We start from the raw sequence: 14,310 nt of genomic DNA on the forward strand, positions 1-14,310 counted from the left end.
TTATAACACCACTCCTTGGTCCAAGGTGGCATTTAGCGGAGTAAATATATTGTAGCCCATCGGGCCAAGTATCCGTTACACAATAATATCTTCTCATTAGTCACATAGGATCTTATATAGTGCTTCCCTTCCTCCTCTCTTTAATCCCCCTTCTCTCTCTCTCGCGCATTACCTCTCTGTCTTTTTCTGTATTTCTGCCTTCCACTACTTTTTCTCCCCCCCCTCTACCATGTGACCCATGACCATTCCCATTTCTCTTTCCAGCTTCCTTTTATCGCTTGATCGCTGACTTTGTTCAGTCATTCTTCTTCCAGCCTTTTGCGTGCTTCTTTACTTTCAACACCGGGTTTCTATATCTACGATTATACCTGTATCGTATTCGTTTGCGTCACTGTCATCAACGTTCGCTCATTATTCCCAGCAGCTCTACGCTGTTGACGCCACCGAAAATTGAACAATATTATCGTTAAAGGCATGAAATTGTTGTGATTTTTTGGGACGATAACTGACGAGGAAGGAGCATGTCTATGTCTTGTGTGTGAATTTTCCGTTCGTTTCTTTGTCGTTCTTCTGTTTAATTTTTGAAACAAACCCCCACACACTCACATAGACCGATAGATACTCTCACACACAAATTGAAATGTAAAGAAAACGAGTCTGGGACATTTACCCCTCATGGACAATAATCCTCAAGGACACTTACCCCTGAGGACAACAAATAATGATCTAAAACTTCTTAATATATTAGAGAGGGGGTAAATAACCAAGAGCGGTGATTGTCCTAGGGGGTAGTTGTCGTCGGGGTGAATTGTCCTATGCGTGGATAACTGCCCTAGGGGGTAATTGTCCTGATACGAAGATTACCATTTAAACTTTTTAAGAAACTTACAAATTAACATGTCGGTACAAAGGAAAGTATGTAGCTGTATGACGTGGTTATTAATAACGTTTCTAGGTTTTAATATTCCACTTTGTCAACGTAGAACGTTATGCCAAGTCCTGGTTTGTATACATTAATAAATGGCTTGTAAACCTTCTGTGGACAGAACGTTAATGATATTTCTCTGATGAAGCTCAAACGGGACCAGAAACCAGTTAGATCAATCCTTTTTTCAGTTTGTTGAGGGATTAAAAAAGAAACAAAAGCAAATGACCTGGATCATTATTTGTTTTTTTTACAGTAATGGTCAATTAATATGTTTCGTAGAAAGCTACAACTTTCATTTCAAGTGATCAAAGACTCGCTCACTATTGATTTATATATATATATATATATATATATATATATCCGTGTGTATGTATGTGTGTGTTTGTGTGTGTGCGTTTGTGTACATCAGGAGGATTTTTATTAACGTTATTGTATCATACTATTCAATTATTCATGTTTTTTTTATGGCTTTGTACTACTACTACTACTACTGCTACTACTACTACTACCACTACCACTACCACCACTACAACCACTACCACCACCACTACTGCTGCTGCTGCTGGTACTACTACTACTACTACTACTACTACTACTACTACCACTACCACTACCACCACTACAACCACTACCACCACCACTACTGCTGCTGCTACTACTACTACTACTACTACTACTACTACTACTACTACTACTACTACTACTACTGCTGCTGCTGCTGCTGCTGCATCTGCTGTTGCTGCTGCTGCCGCTGCTGTTGCTGCTGTCTCTTTGGTCGAGGTGGGTTCAACTTTCCCTTTCATCTTTTTCAGGTCGATAAAATAAAGCGTCGGTCAAGCACTGAAGTCGAATTTATCGACTATTCACTACCTCAACCCCAAATTTAAGACTTCTCGGTCTATGTAAAATATCCATTATTAATATTATTATTATTATTATTATTATCATTATTATTATTATTATTATTATTAGCAGCAGCAGTAGCAGCAGCAGTCATAGTAGTAATGGTAATACACTAATAGTAGTAGTACAATCGGAGCATTAATAATCAGTTGAAGATGTTGGCTCATTTTTAGTGATCGCCGATGCGTAACAGCAGGCGCTTTACACACATCACAAACAGTAGTAGTAGTAGTAGTAGTAATATTAGTAGTAGTAGTAGTAGTAGTAGTAGTAGTAGTAGTAGTGGTAGGTGGTTGTGGTGGTGGTGGGAATAAAAAAAAGCTGGTAATGTCATAAGTCAATAAATTGTTCGTAGGTTTACATGTCTACTGAAGGTACGTGATATTTGTATCTTTTCATCGGCTTATAGTACACGCGGTGTGTAGTTATATATTTTCTGTAAGGTGTTCTGTGTAGTATATGCTGCAGTATGCTAGTGTTATTTACGGTGCATGTAATAATGTGATAACTGTTGTGTGTTGTATATGTTGCAGTGCGGCTGTGATGCGAGCTGTATTTTTTTTTTCTGTTATCTTTTGCTTGTTTCAGTCCTTAGACTGCGGTCATGCTGGGGCACGGCTTTGAAACATTTTTAGTCGAGTGAATCGACCTCGGTACTTATTATTATTTCTAAAGCGTGGTACTTATTCTATCGGCCTGTTTTGCCGAATCACTAAGTTACGGGGACGTAAGCACACCAACAACTGTTGTCAAGCGCTGATGCGGGTCACACACACACATATACACACGTAAAGGCATACGTTCGCGCGCACACACACGCACACACAAACAAACACACACACGCACGACGGGTTTCTTTCAGTTTCAGTCAATCAAATCCACTCACGAAGTTTTGCTGGGCCCGAGTCTACAGTAGAAAACACTCGCTCAAAGTATCACTAACGGGGACTGAACCCGCAACAATGTGCTTGTAAAGCAAGCTTCTTACCACACAGCCACGCCTGTGTGTAATAGTGTGCTGGTGATGGTGTGTGATATATGTTGCAGTGTGGTAGTGGTGTGTGCAGTATATGTTATAGTATGATAATGTTGCGTGAAGTATATGTTGCAGAGTTGTAATATTTTGTGCGGTATATAAGGTGGCGAGCTGGCAGAATCGTTAGCACGCCGGGCGAAATGCAGTGGCGAAATGCAGCTATGCATTTCACCCGGCTTTACGTTGTGAGTTCAAATTCAGCCAAGGTCGACTTTGCTTTTCATCATTTAGGGTTTTGATAAAATAAGTACCAGTTGAGTACTGAGGTGGATGTAATCAGTTAAGCCTCTCCCCCGAAATTTCAGGCCTAGTGCTAAACTTTGAAATCAATATTTCGTGTGGTATATGTTGTAGTGTGTTAATAATGTTGTGTATGGTGTATGCTGCAGAGTGGTGGCTTTTGTCTAGTGTACGTAGTAATATGGTAGTATTGAGTGTGGTATATGTTGTAGTATGGTGGGTTTGCCTATGATATGCATGGCAACGTGATATAATTTGTAATGTGGTATGTATTACAATGTTGTAGTGGTGTGTATTGTAGCATTGTGTGTTGTATGTGTTGCAGTATGTTATATGTAGCAGTATGATACGTTAGTGTGGTCGAGCTGTATTATATATATGTAGCTGTGTGGTAGTATAATGTATCAGTATTGTCTTGTATATGTCATAATGTTGTAGTATAGTAAACTAGAACAGTAGTGTTCTGTACTCTTGTGAGATACAGTATGAGTAACAGTGTAACGATGTTCTTCTTAGTAGTATATTATAAAACAAGGTAATACTGTAGTGGTGGTCTATGCTGTAGTGTGGTATACAGTGCAGCAGTAGTTTATGTTATAGTGTAGTGTATAGTAGGATGGTGGTCTGTGCTGTAGTGTAATATTGAATAATAGTACAGTCGTGGTATGCGCTGTAGTGTAGTATATAGTAGAATGGCGGTCTGTGCTGTAGTGTAAGATAGAGTAAGTAATAGTGCAGTAATAGCATGTGCTGTGGTTTAGTATATAGTAAAGTAGTGGTCTGTGCTGTGGTGTAAGATAGAATAAGTAATAGTGCAGTAGTGGTATGTGCTGTAGTTTAGTATATAGTAAAGTAGTGGTAGTGGTCTGTGCTGTAGTGTAATATAAAGCCATAGTGTAGTTGTGGTATGTGCTGTAGTGTAGTATATAGTAGAATGGCGGTCTGTGCTGTAGTGTAAGATAGAGTAAATAATAGTGCAGTAATAGCATGTGCTGTGGTTTAGTATATAGTAAAGTAGTGGTCTGTGCTGTGGTGTAAGATAGAATAAGTAATAGTGCTGTAGTTTAGTATATAGTAAAGTAGTGGTAGTGGTCTGTGCTGTAGTGTAATATAAAGCCATAGTGTAGTTGTGGTATGTGCTGTAGTGTAGTATATAGTAGTGTGGTGGTCTGTGTTGTAGTGTTATGTATAGTATTTTCAGTGCCGCCATTTTGCTGATCCTGAGGATTTTATTCAGTGGGCAATTGTAGCTATTTATCCAGTCTCTTCTACACATAGATGAACTGTAGTCAGCATTGTACCTCACTCCTTAACTTCCTCCCTCCCTCCTTCCTTCCCTGCCTACTCCCATACCTACCTTTCTACCTCCATCCCTCCCTCTCACATATTTACTCTACCCACATATTTACTCTGCTTAACAACCCATGTACCTTGAAGCTTACCTAATTTACCTGTCTTCTTTCCTACTTATGCAACTGTCTACCTACCCCTACTTAAACCTGCCTATCTACCTACCTACCTACCTACCTACCTACCTACCTACCTACCTACCTACCTACCACTTCCTTTGAGCTTACTGAAAGTCAGAGACTGTTGGAAGCTGATATATTTTCTGTCTCCCAAGAGGAAAGTTGGTCTTTGGGGTACAGTTTTTACTATGTCATGAATAAATATGAGATTAGCAGAAGAGAGCAGTGATTGCGTGGCTTAACACTTTTAGCAACTTTGTGGATTATAATTGAGTGTTGTCCATGACTACAGAGGAAGGAGATTGTTTTCTTGACATGTGCGATGATTGTGTAATTGTTGAGTTGAATAAGACAAAATTGTAATGTCTCTATTGGATGTTTTCCAGGTCTCTGTTTATAGGGGCAGAGCAAGTTTAAGATGAGGTGACATGACTACAATGTCGGTCACTCTTATGCGCGGAAAGTTAGTGAAAAGTGAAGAATGTATCCATGTATCCATCTGCGTAGTAGTGAGTGTTAGAGGTGACAGCATACAGGTTGTTATTGTATAGGAGGAAAAATTGGTGGTATGATTGAACTTTAGGGTATACTGGAGTACGTAAAGTTCGGGCTAGAGAGGCCTCCATTTTCAGTGCCCGCTGTGATAATACGATCTGAGAGGGAACTTCTAGTCAAAGGAGAGAGACGCATGAATCTTAACCAGGAGAGTCTCAAATAGGACCCAGTGAAAGGCTTTCTAGATGTCAAATGAAAATAGCATTGTTTTTGCCGAATTTTCCAATAGTGAAACTATAGGCGGGTAACGTGATACTCGGTCCCCGGCAGAGATCAGACTACCTAAACCGCATACAACTATACATAAACACACACACACATGCCTTCATACATATACACACACATGTATGTATGTGTATATACGTTGTTGAGTAACAATCCGTAGAAGCGTTACCTCATATCAATGGTGAAGGCAGTGCAGAGAAGAAAAAGATGTGTATTGACAATGACAGTAACAATTGTGAAAACAAGTAACAAAACGATAAAAAGAATGGTAACAATGATAATGATGATGGTAATAGAAATTACATTGTGTCCCATGAATTTTGTCCTTGAATAGCAACTGATATTTCCTATTTGCTTATCCCTAGAAACTATGAAAAATCGCTAATATCTCCTTCAAGCTTTTGTTACTTTTAATTCAAACCCCAAAGAATCCTTCTCGACATATGGCTATGATGCTCTCCAACTACTCCTGCTTGTGATCAGCGATACACATAGTGTCAGCCATTAAGGGACACGCTCAAGTGGTTATGGTCAAACAACTGACGATCGAATCAGTATTGAACATAATATTTGCTATAATGATATTTCTGCTTCAGCAATTCAGTACGGAATCTATCTAAAATGTAATGGAAAATAAGTCAATTTCAAAGCATTGATGTCTAGGTCACAAAAGCAAAGTCTGAAGGGAATAATCGTCATTTCCTTTGATTTCTAGATAGAAACGAATAAGAAATAACACTTACTGGCCAAAGAAGAAAATTGTTAGTGTAATAACAATAATAATAACAATAATAGTGATAACAGTACCAATATTAACAATGATAATAAGATAACATTAATAATAGTAGCAATACTAACAAACATAGCAATGATAGTAACGATCATATTGTTGTTGGCACTCCGTCGCTTACGACGTCGAGGGTTCCAGTTGATCCGATCAACGGAACAGCCTGCACGTGAAATTAACGTGCAAGTGGCTGAGCACTCCACAGACACGTGTACCCTTAACGTAGTTCTCGGGGATATTCAGCGTGACACAGTGTGACAAGGCCGGCCCTTTGAATTACAGGCACAGCAGAAACAGGAAGTAAGAGTGAGAGAAAGTTGTGGTGGAAGAGTACAGCAGGGTTCTCCACCATCCCCTGCCGGAGCCTGGTGGAGCTTTAGGTATTTTCGCTCAATAAACACTTACAACGCCCGGTCTGGGAATCGAAACCGCGATCCTATGCCCGCGAGTCCGCTGCCCTAACCACTAGGCCAATGCGCCTCCACTAGTAACGATAATAATAACAATATTAATAATAATCCTTTCTGCTATAGGCTCAAAGTCTGAGATTTTAGGTGGGAGGAATAGTCGATTACATCGACCCCAGTACTCGATTGGTACTTGTATTATTGACCCCGAAAGTATGAAAGACAAAGTCGACTTCGGCGGAATTTGAACTCAGTACGTAAAGCCGGAAGAAATGTCGCTAACCATTGTATCCGGCGTGCTAACGATTCTGACAGATCGCTGCCTTAATAACAATAATAATAATTCTTTCTAATTTTGACACAAGGACAGGAATTTTAAGGGAAGAGGAAGTCGAATACGTCGACTGAAGTATTTGACTGACACTCATTTTATCGCCCCGAAAGGACGAAAAGCAAAAGTCGGTCTCGGCGGAATTTTAAACTCAGCATGTGAAGAGACAGAAAAAATGCCACTAAGCATTTTGTCCGGCGCACTAACAATTCTGACAGTTCGTTGCCTTGATAACAATAGTAATAAAGGCACTCATGAATTTCTGGACAAATAACCGCAGTTAGCATATAACACCGATTTAGGCGCGCACGCATACAGCCATCTAAACATGCATACATACAAAGCTCACACATAGACAAGATTATGTTCAATTTTTTTTTCTTTATCGACTATTTTCACTGTTGTAACTATCATTATCAATATGCACTGTTTTTTTTCCCGCACTGCTTCCACCGTTGATTTAGTGTAGCATGTCTTTTTACCCATTCAGATTTGTCGAAGGAAGCGGCTACACGTCGTAGAAATTACATTCTAACAGGCAACTGGACTAGTTTAAATAAACTGCATACACACACACACACACACACACACACACACACACACACATACATACATACATACATACATACATGTATGCACACATACATACATACATGCATGCACACATACATACATACATACATTAATACATGCGTGCATGCATACATACACACTCGCACACACACACACACGCTTTATTAAAGCTGTAAAGACATCACAAAAACTGTTACTCAGAGTTTCACGTTCCCTTTATTAATATGGAATATTTCTTTACCTCCAGTATCCGAGTATTACTTTTCCCACCTTATTTCATATTTATGCGCTCACTCTGCTATATATATATATATATATATATATATATATATATATATATATATATATATATATATATATATATATATATATATATATATATATATATATATATATATATATATATATATGTATATATATATATATGTATATATATATATATATGTATATATATATATATATATATATATATATATATATATATATATATATATATATATATGTACATATATATATATATATGTATACACTCACACACACACACACACACATATATGTATATATACACACACATACACACAAGCATAGGGACTATGCATTCACATGTATACATACACATATATACATGTATGCATATACATGTATATATGTATAAATATATATATATATATATATATATATATATATATATATATATATGTGTGTGTGTGTGTGTGTGTGTGTGTGTGTGTGTGTGTGTGTGTGTGTGTGTTCATGCTGTGTATGGATCTACGCACATACACATAAACACACATATTCATAATTTGATAAATTCTGTGTTTAGAAACTAGATAAAACGTATCCAACTCTAGAAACATAGTTTTGATTTTCCATTGCAGATAAATATTTATACCAATATTGTGAAAAAGTAAGAAAAATTGAATGATAGATCAAGTAAACTTAAAATAGACAGCGGGGAAAATGACAGAATAGAATGAAATGCAATAAAATAAAATAAAATAAAATAAAATAGAATAAAGCTGAAAACTTAAAGATGAAAAATAGATATTAAAAAAATAAGAATGAAGATGTAAATAAAATAATAAGCTATGAAGTAAAAGAGGAGAAGGGGAATATTTATGTTAGTGTTTTCGTTAGTTTTTTTCATGGAAAAGAAATCATATATTTTCCCCGAGAAAACGTTACATCTATGGTTTCTCTTAAATGAATAAAAACTTTATTTTAGTACAACAATTTGCTAATAAAACAACAGAGGATAACAAATTTCTAATTATATGGGACCAAATGTTGTAAAATTACAACTCAATTGCTATGCGAGCGTTAAAAAATGCATATTATTGCTGGTTAGATACACACATACACATCCACGCGCACACGCACACACACAAACACAAACATACGCACACACAAAAACATACACACGTACACACACATACACCCATATATACATATATGTTTGTGTGAGTGCAGAAGAGGGAAAGAAAGCAAGAGAGAGAGAGTGTGTGTGTGAGAGAGAGAGAGTGTGTGTGTGAGAGAGAGAGAGTGTGTGTGTGAGAGAGAGAGAAAGCAAGTGAGAGAGCGGGAGCAAGAGAAAGAGAGGGCGCAAGAAAGAGAGAACAAGAGAGAGAGAGCGTGAGAGAGAGAGAGTGAGAAAGAAAGAGAAAAAACAAAATTTAAAATAGATCAAATTTAAATACAAGCCATCTTAGAATCATTTCAGGACATTTCATATACATATTTGGTAAGGATGCAGCATGCCTTCTGTTTGAATTCCTGATAGTGTATTTGTGTCGAATTAACCGTTTCTTCAATGACTGCATTGTAAACCTTATGTAAGATTTCACCTCAATGGTGTTCGCCATATGGAAATCATGCTGTCTACTAAAACCTTATCACAGCAAATACAATTAAGAATACTAAGAGTCGAAACGATACATTTGCAACGTAGAAGATTATTTAGAAGGTTGACTTGGATGCTTACATTGAAAAAGTGTCATACTAAGCATTTTAGAAATGGTGGCAGCAAAATAATGTCACAGTTCTAGGTAACTTTTAAGACTTTTGTGATTTACATGTTTATGGACTTAAAAAAGTTCTCGCACTGTTAGTAAAAATTTTATGTATAAAGAGAAGAGATTTTCCCCGATGGTCTTTCTGTTTACTTGTACAGAGAGATTTGAATTATTTGGTATATTATATAACATTAAACCTGTTGACATTTCAGGTATCGTTGTAATAAAGTGCATCGCAGTTTTACGAATCTTTATCGGAAAATTATACTGGAAATTTGCCAATGAATTTTTCTGAAATGATGGATTTACGATATTAATGTTTGTCAATATGTTGTATTCTTTCATTTATCTTTTTATAAGGGGAGTGTTTGTATTTCCGATTTTAAAAAAAGCTTTGAAAATTTATATTTGAACTGATTTAGTTTTAATGTTCAACTTTTAACATACTAATTTTGTCGTTTTATCTAATTGAAAGGTGATTATGTTACTGGAAATAAGACTATCATCTCTGACTAACCAAAGTCCATAGACGGGAAGATGTTACAGTATAAGCCTAAAATATATGACCCTGTTAATTTACATATTTTAACTCATCAAACGATCCCTTTGAAATATAGATAAAATACTTATCTATCTACTTTCATTTGTATATAAGATTTTACTTTAAAAGAAACGATGCATGTGGTGTATATATTTCCTATTCATAAAAAATATACACGCGAAGAAAACGACATCATAAATAATACTCTTTCTCTTCTCACGTTTATTTGATTATTTATTTCTATTAAAGGCAGTAAGCTGGTAGAATCGTTAGTGCGTCGGACAAAATATTTCGCGGCATTTATTCCGGCTCTTAACATCATGAGCTCAAACATGACCGAAATTAACTTTATTTTCACAGTCACATAGCGTATTTGTGTGTCTGTGTATATGTGCATGTTTGAGTGTGTATGTTTGCATGTGTGTGTGCGTATATGTGCACGTGCGTGTGTGTGTGCGTGTGTGTATGTGTGTGCGTGTGCGTGTATGTGAGCGCGCGCTGACACATATGTACATGTAGATAAATGCATTCATATGCGAATGGAAAGTGTTAATTTGTTCGTGATGAGATGTATGCATGCATGCTAAGACTACGAGCTGCCAGCTGAATATAGTAATAATCGAAGAAAGGTGATTGATTTAATTTCTCATTATGCACGCAGTACTTCTTGAAGGGACAAGAAAATGCAAACTATATTACAGGAAACTATATAAAGGAAATATGGAGGAAATTTATATTCAACATTGATTTTTAGTTTCCGCTATTATCCCCCCCCCCACCATCTGTCTTCTCCGATCACTATTCCTGTAGGGTGGTGGGTGTAGAAACCTCAGGTACCTCCTACACAGGGTCTTATTAGAAACAACTGTCATTAGATTTTTCCGGCTGAATTCCCAACTGAGACTATTAATATTATTCTGCCATTTCCTTCTTGGTCTACTCCTAAGTCTCTTGCCAGTTGGCTCGGCTCGAAGAGATTATCTTGCAATTCCTTACAGTGAGATCCTTATCACATGTCCGTAGTACCGGAGCAGTGACTTTTCAATGCAAGGAAGTAGCGGCTCGAGATCAAGAGACCTTCCGACCTTCGAGCTACACATCCTTTCGTGTAATGTTACTTCAGAGACCTTTCGGAGGAACCCCCATTTCGGCCGCTTGATTTGGGATTGTATTCTTTCGGTCATTGCCTAACATTCATGACCGCAGGTGAGATAGATGTTGGCACTCCATCGGTTACGACGACGAGGGTTCCAGTTGATTCGATCAACGGAACAGCCTGCTCGTGAAATGAACGTGCAAGTGGCTGAGCACTCTACAGACACGTGTACCCTTAACGTAGTTCTCGGGGAGATTCAGCGTGACGCAGAGTATGAAAAGGCTGGCCCCCTTTGAAATACAGGTACAACAGAAACAGGAAGAAAGAGTGAGAGAAAGTTGTGGTGAAAGAGTACAGCAGAGTTCGCCACATTCCCCTGCCGGAGGCTCGTGGAACTTTAGGTGTTTTCGCTCAATAAACACTCACAACGCCCGGTCTGGGAATCGAAACCACAATCCTACGACTGCGAGTCCGCTGCCCTAACCACTGGGCCATTGCGCCTCCACCGGTGAGATAGATACGAAAACCAATTAAAGATGACGAGTTTGGCTTTTTTTATCAAGTTCACTTCCTTTCAGGATCGAATATTGAAGCTGGTAAGCACCAGAAATTCTAGCATCCATTCCAGCCTCATGCTTTCCATCACTTGTGATTATGGCTTAAGATACTTAAACTTATCCACTTGTCTCAGTGAAGCTGTAGATATGTATTAATTTGTGCTCAAACAGAAGCCCCAGTAACTGTATTATTTAAATGAATTAGACGAGCAATACTGCTTAGAAAAGCTATTAGAAAATAATAAATGAAAACGAAATGAAAATATGAAAAGGAAAATGAAAGGAAAAGAAATACATTTAGTTTAGCGATCTCATGTTATTTCAATTAATATATCGTTAAAGATTATAGAATTTCAAGAGATAAATTTTGTACGCTTGTTTAATCGTCGACCCCAGGACTTATTCTTTGTAAGTCTAGTACTTATTCTATTGGTCACTTTTGCCGAACTGCTAAGTTACGGGGACGTAAACACACCAGTATCCATTGTCAAGCGATGTTGGGGGGACAACCACAGACACACAAACATATACACACGCATACATATATATACATATATACGACGGGCTTCTTTCAGTTTCCGCCTACCAAATCCACTCACAAGGCTTTGGTCGGCCCGAGGCTATAGTAGAAGACGCTTGCCCAAAGTGCCACGCAGTGGGACTGAACCCGGAACCATGTGGTTGGTAAGCAAGCTACTTACCACACATACATACATGCATACATGCATACATACATACATACATACATAAAAAAAGAAAAAGGCTGATTAGAAGACTACAGATTCAAGCCATCAATGGAACTGTAAAGATATGTAAAACTTTCCAAAAATTTAGCACATAAATACATATGCATGCATCTAGACATAAAAACGCATCCATAAAACAAACATACAAATCTGCGCATACACTAACACCAAATACTGCACACACAGACATATGCACAAATACCTAGATGATGTTGATAAAAGTTCCAATGAAGGAGCCTTGAATCTATGTTAGAGTCCGGCTCTTTCTCTATGGACAAGAAATACAGAAATGAAACTGATTGATAACATACATACATACGTACATACATATATATTTCTATATACACACACACACAAAAATAATAATAATAATAATAATCCATATATTTATCCTACATTATATGCGCACAACTCGGTAGAAACCCTTAAACCTGCTATTGCAAGTTGGTATCATTAGGCTGTAGTCGACGTAATAAAATAGAAGCTTTTATATGCATATTTGAAAGCGTTACCGGTAAACAAACTTAAAGGATGCATACATACATGTATATATATATATATATATATATATATATATATATATACATATATATATGCCCAGCGACGCCTGCCGGGTTCGGCTGCTCTACTTTGATAAGGGGCAAACACTCTGAAACTAGTCTGTAGATGCTAGAGCAGCAAGGGGAAGCGGCTGACCTCCTCTGTTCGAAGGTTGTAATGGACACAGGTTCGTGTGTCACATAGCTAGCTAGAGGCAATAGTCTCTTGGAGCTAATCAACGGCAGTATTCGTCCTATTTTTTGGGACTGCCTTGTTGGCCTGGCGATAACTATTAATATATATATATATATATATATATATATATATATATATATATATATATATATATATATATATATATGTATATATATATATATATGAACTATTAAGATGGCTTTTTCGCAATTTAAAACTAAAAGGCACAAGTATAGTCATCACGAGAAGCACTTATCTAATGATTGACAGGGGGAGACTATCTTCCTACTGCAAGCGAGACAGAGCCATATCATCGATGATTTCGGATTTGATTAATCCGCATCAGTAACTCTCAGTTAGCTTTAATACTCGGCAACTGGCTGAGAGTTACTGATGAGGATTAATCAAATCCGAAATCATCGATGACATAGCTTTGTCTCGCTTGCAGTAGGGAGATAGTCGCCCCCTGTCAATCATTAGATAAGTGCCTTCTCGTGGATAAGAGTTGTTCTGACTCTTATTTCGAGCAACACTGGAGCTGACTAGTACCTTTAGTCACCTTAGTGATGTTTATACATCTATATATATATATATATATATATAGATGTATATATATATATATATATATATATATATATATATATATATATATATATATATATATATATATATATATATATATATATATATATATATATATATATATATATATATATATATATATATATATATACATATATATATATATATATATATATATGCGTGTGTGAAGACGCATGACTTAGTGATTAGAGCGTTAGGCTTGCAATCGTGAGATTGTGAGTTCGATTCCCGGACCGAGGAGGACACTGTCTCGCGTTGCTCAAGTTAACTCAGTTATAGAAATGTGTTGCGACGCCATTGGTGCCAAATTGCATCGGCCTTTGCTTCTCCGTTGGACAACATCGGTGGTGTGGTATGCACGGGCGACTGTTGGTCTTCCATAAACTACCTTGCCCGGATTTGTGCTTCGGAAAGGAATATTCTAGGCGCAAATCTATGGTCATTCGTGACCAAAGAAGATTTTTACCCTTACCATACCTACATACATACAAATATACATGCATACATATATATATATATATATATATATATATATATATATATATATATATATATATATATATATA

The 14,310-nt window shown here is 37.0% G+C and overlaps 1 protein-coding gene across 2 annotated transcripts in view; it reads left to right on the forward strand.

Annotated features, from left to right (window-relative positions):
• Positions 1 to 2,135: 2,135 nt before the first annotated feature.
• LOC149131670 (uncharacterized) overlaps positions 2,136 to 14,310 on the forward strand; it is a 126,337-nt gene continuing 114,162 nt past the window's right edge. The window contains exon 1 of one of the 2 annotated variants that reach the window (XM_089338324.1): positions 2,136 to 2,205. The gene's annotated coding sequence lies outside the window, so the exon portion shown is untranslated. The remainder of the gene's footprint in view (positions 2,206 to 14,310) is intronic. The other variant, XM_089338325.1, reaches the window with a different exon arrangement.

This window comes from Octopus bimaculoides, chromosome 20 (assembly GCF_046866305.1).
Source record: "Octopus bimaculoides isolate indiv1 chromosome 20, ASM4686630v1, whole genome shotgun sequence".
Taxonomy (NCBI): Eukaryota; Metazoa; Mollusca; class Cephalopoda; order Octopoda; family Octopodidae; genus Octopus; species Octopus bimaculoides.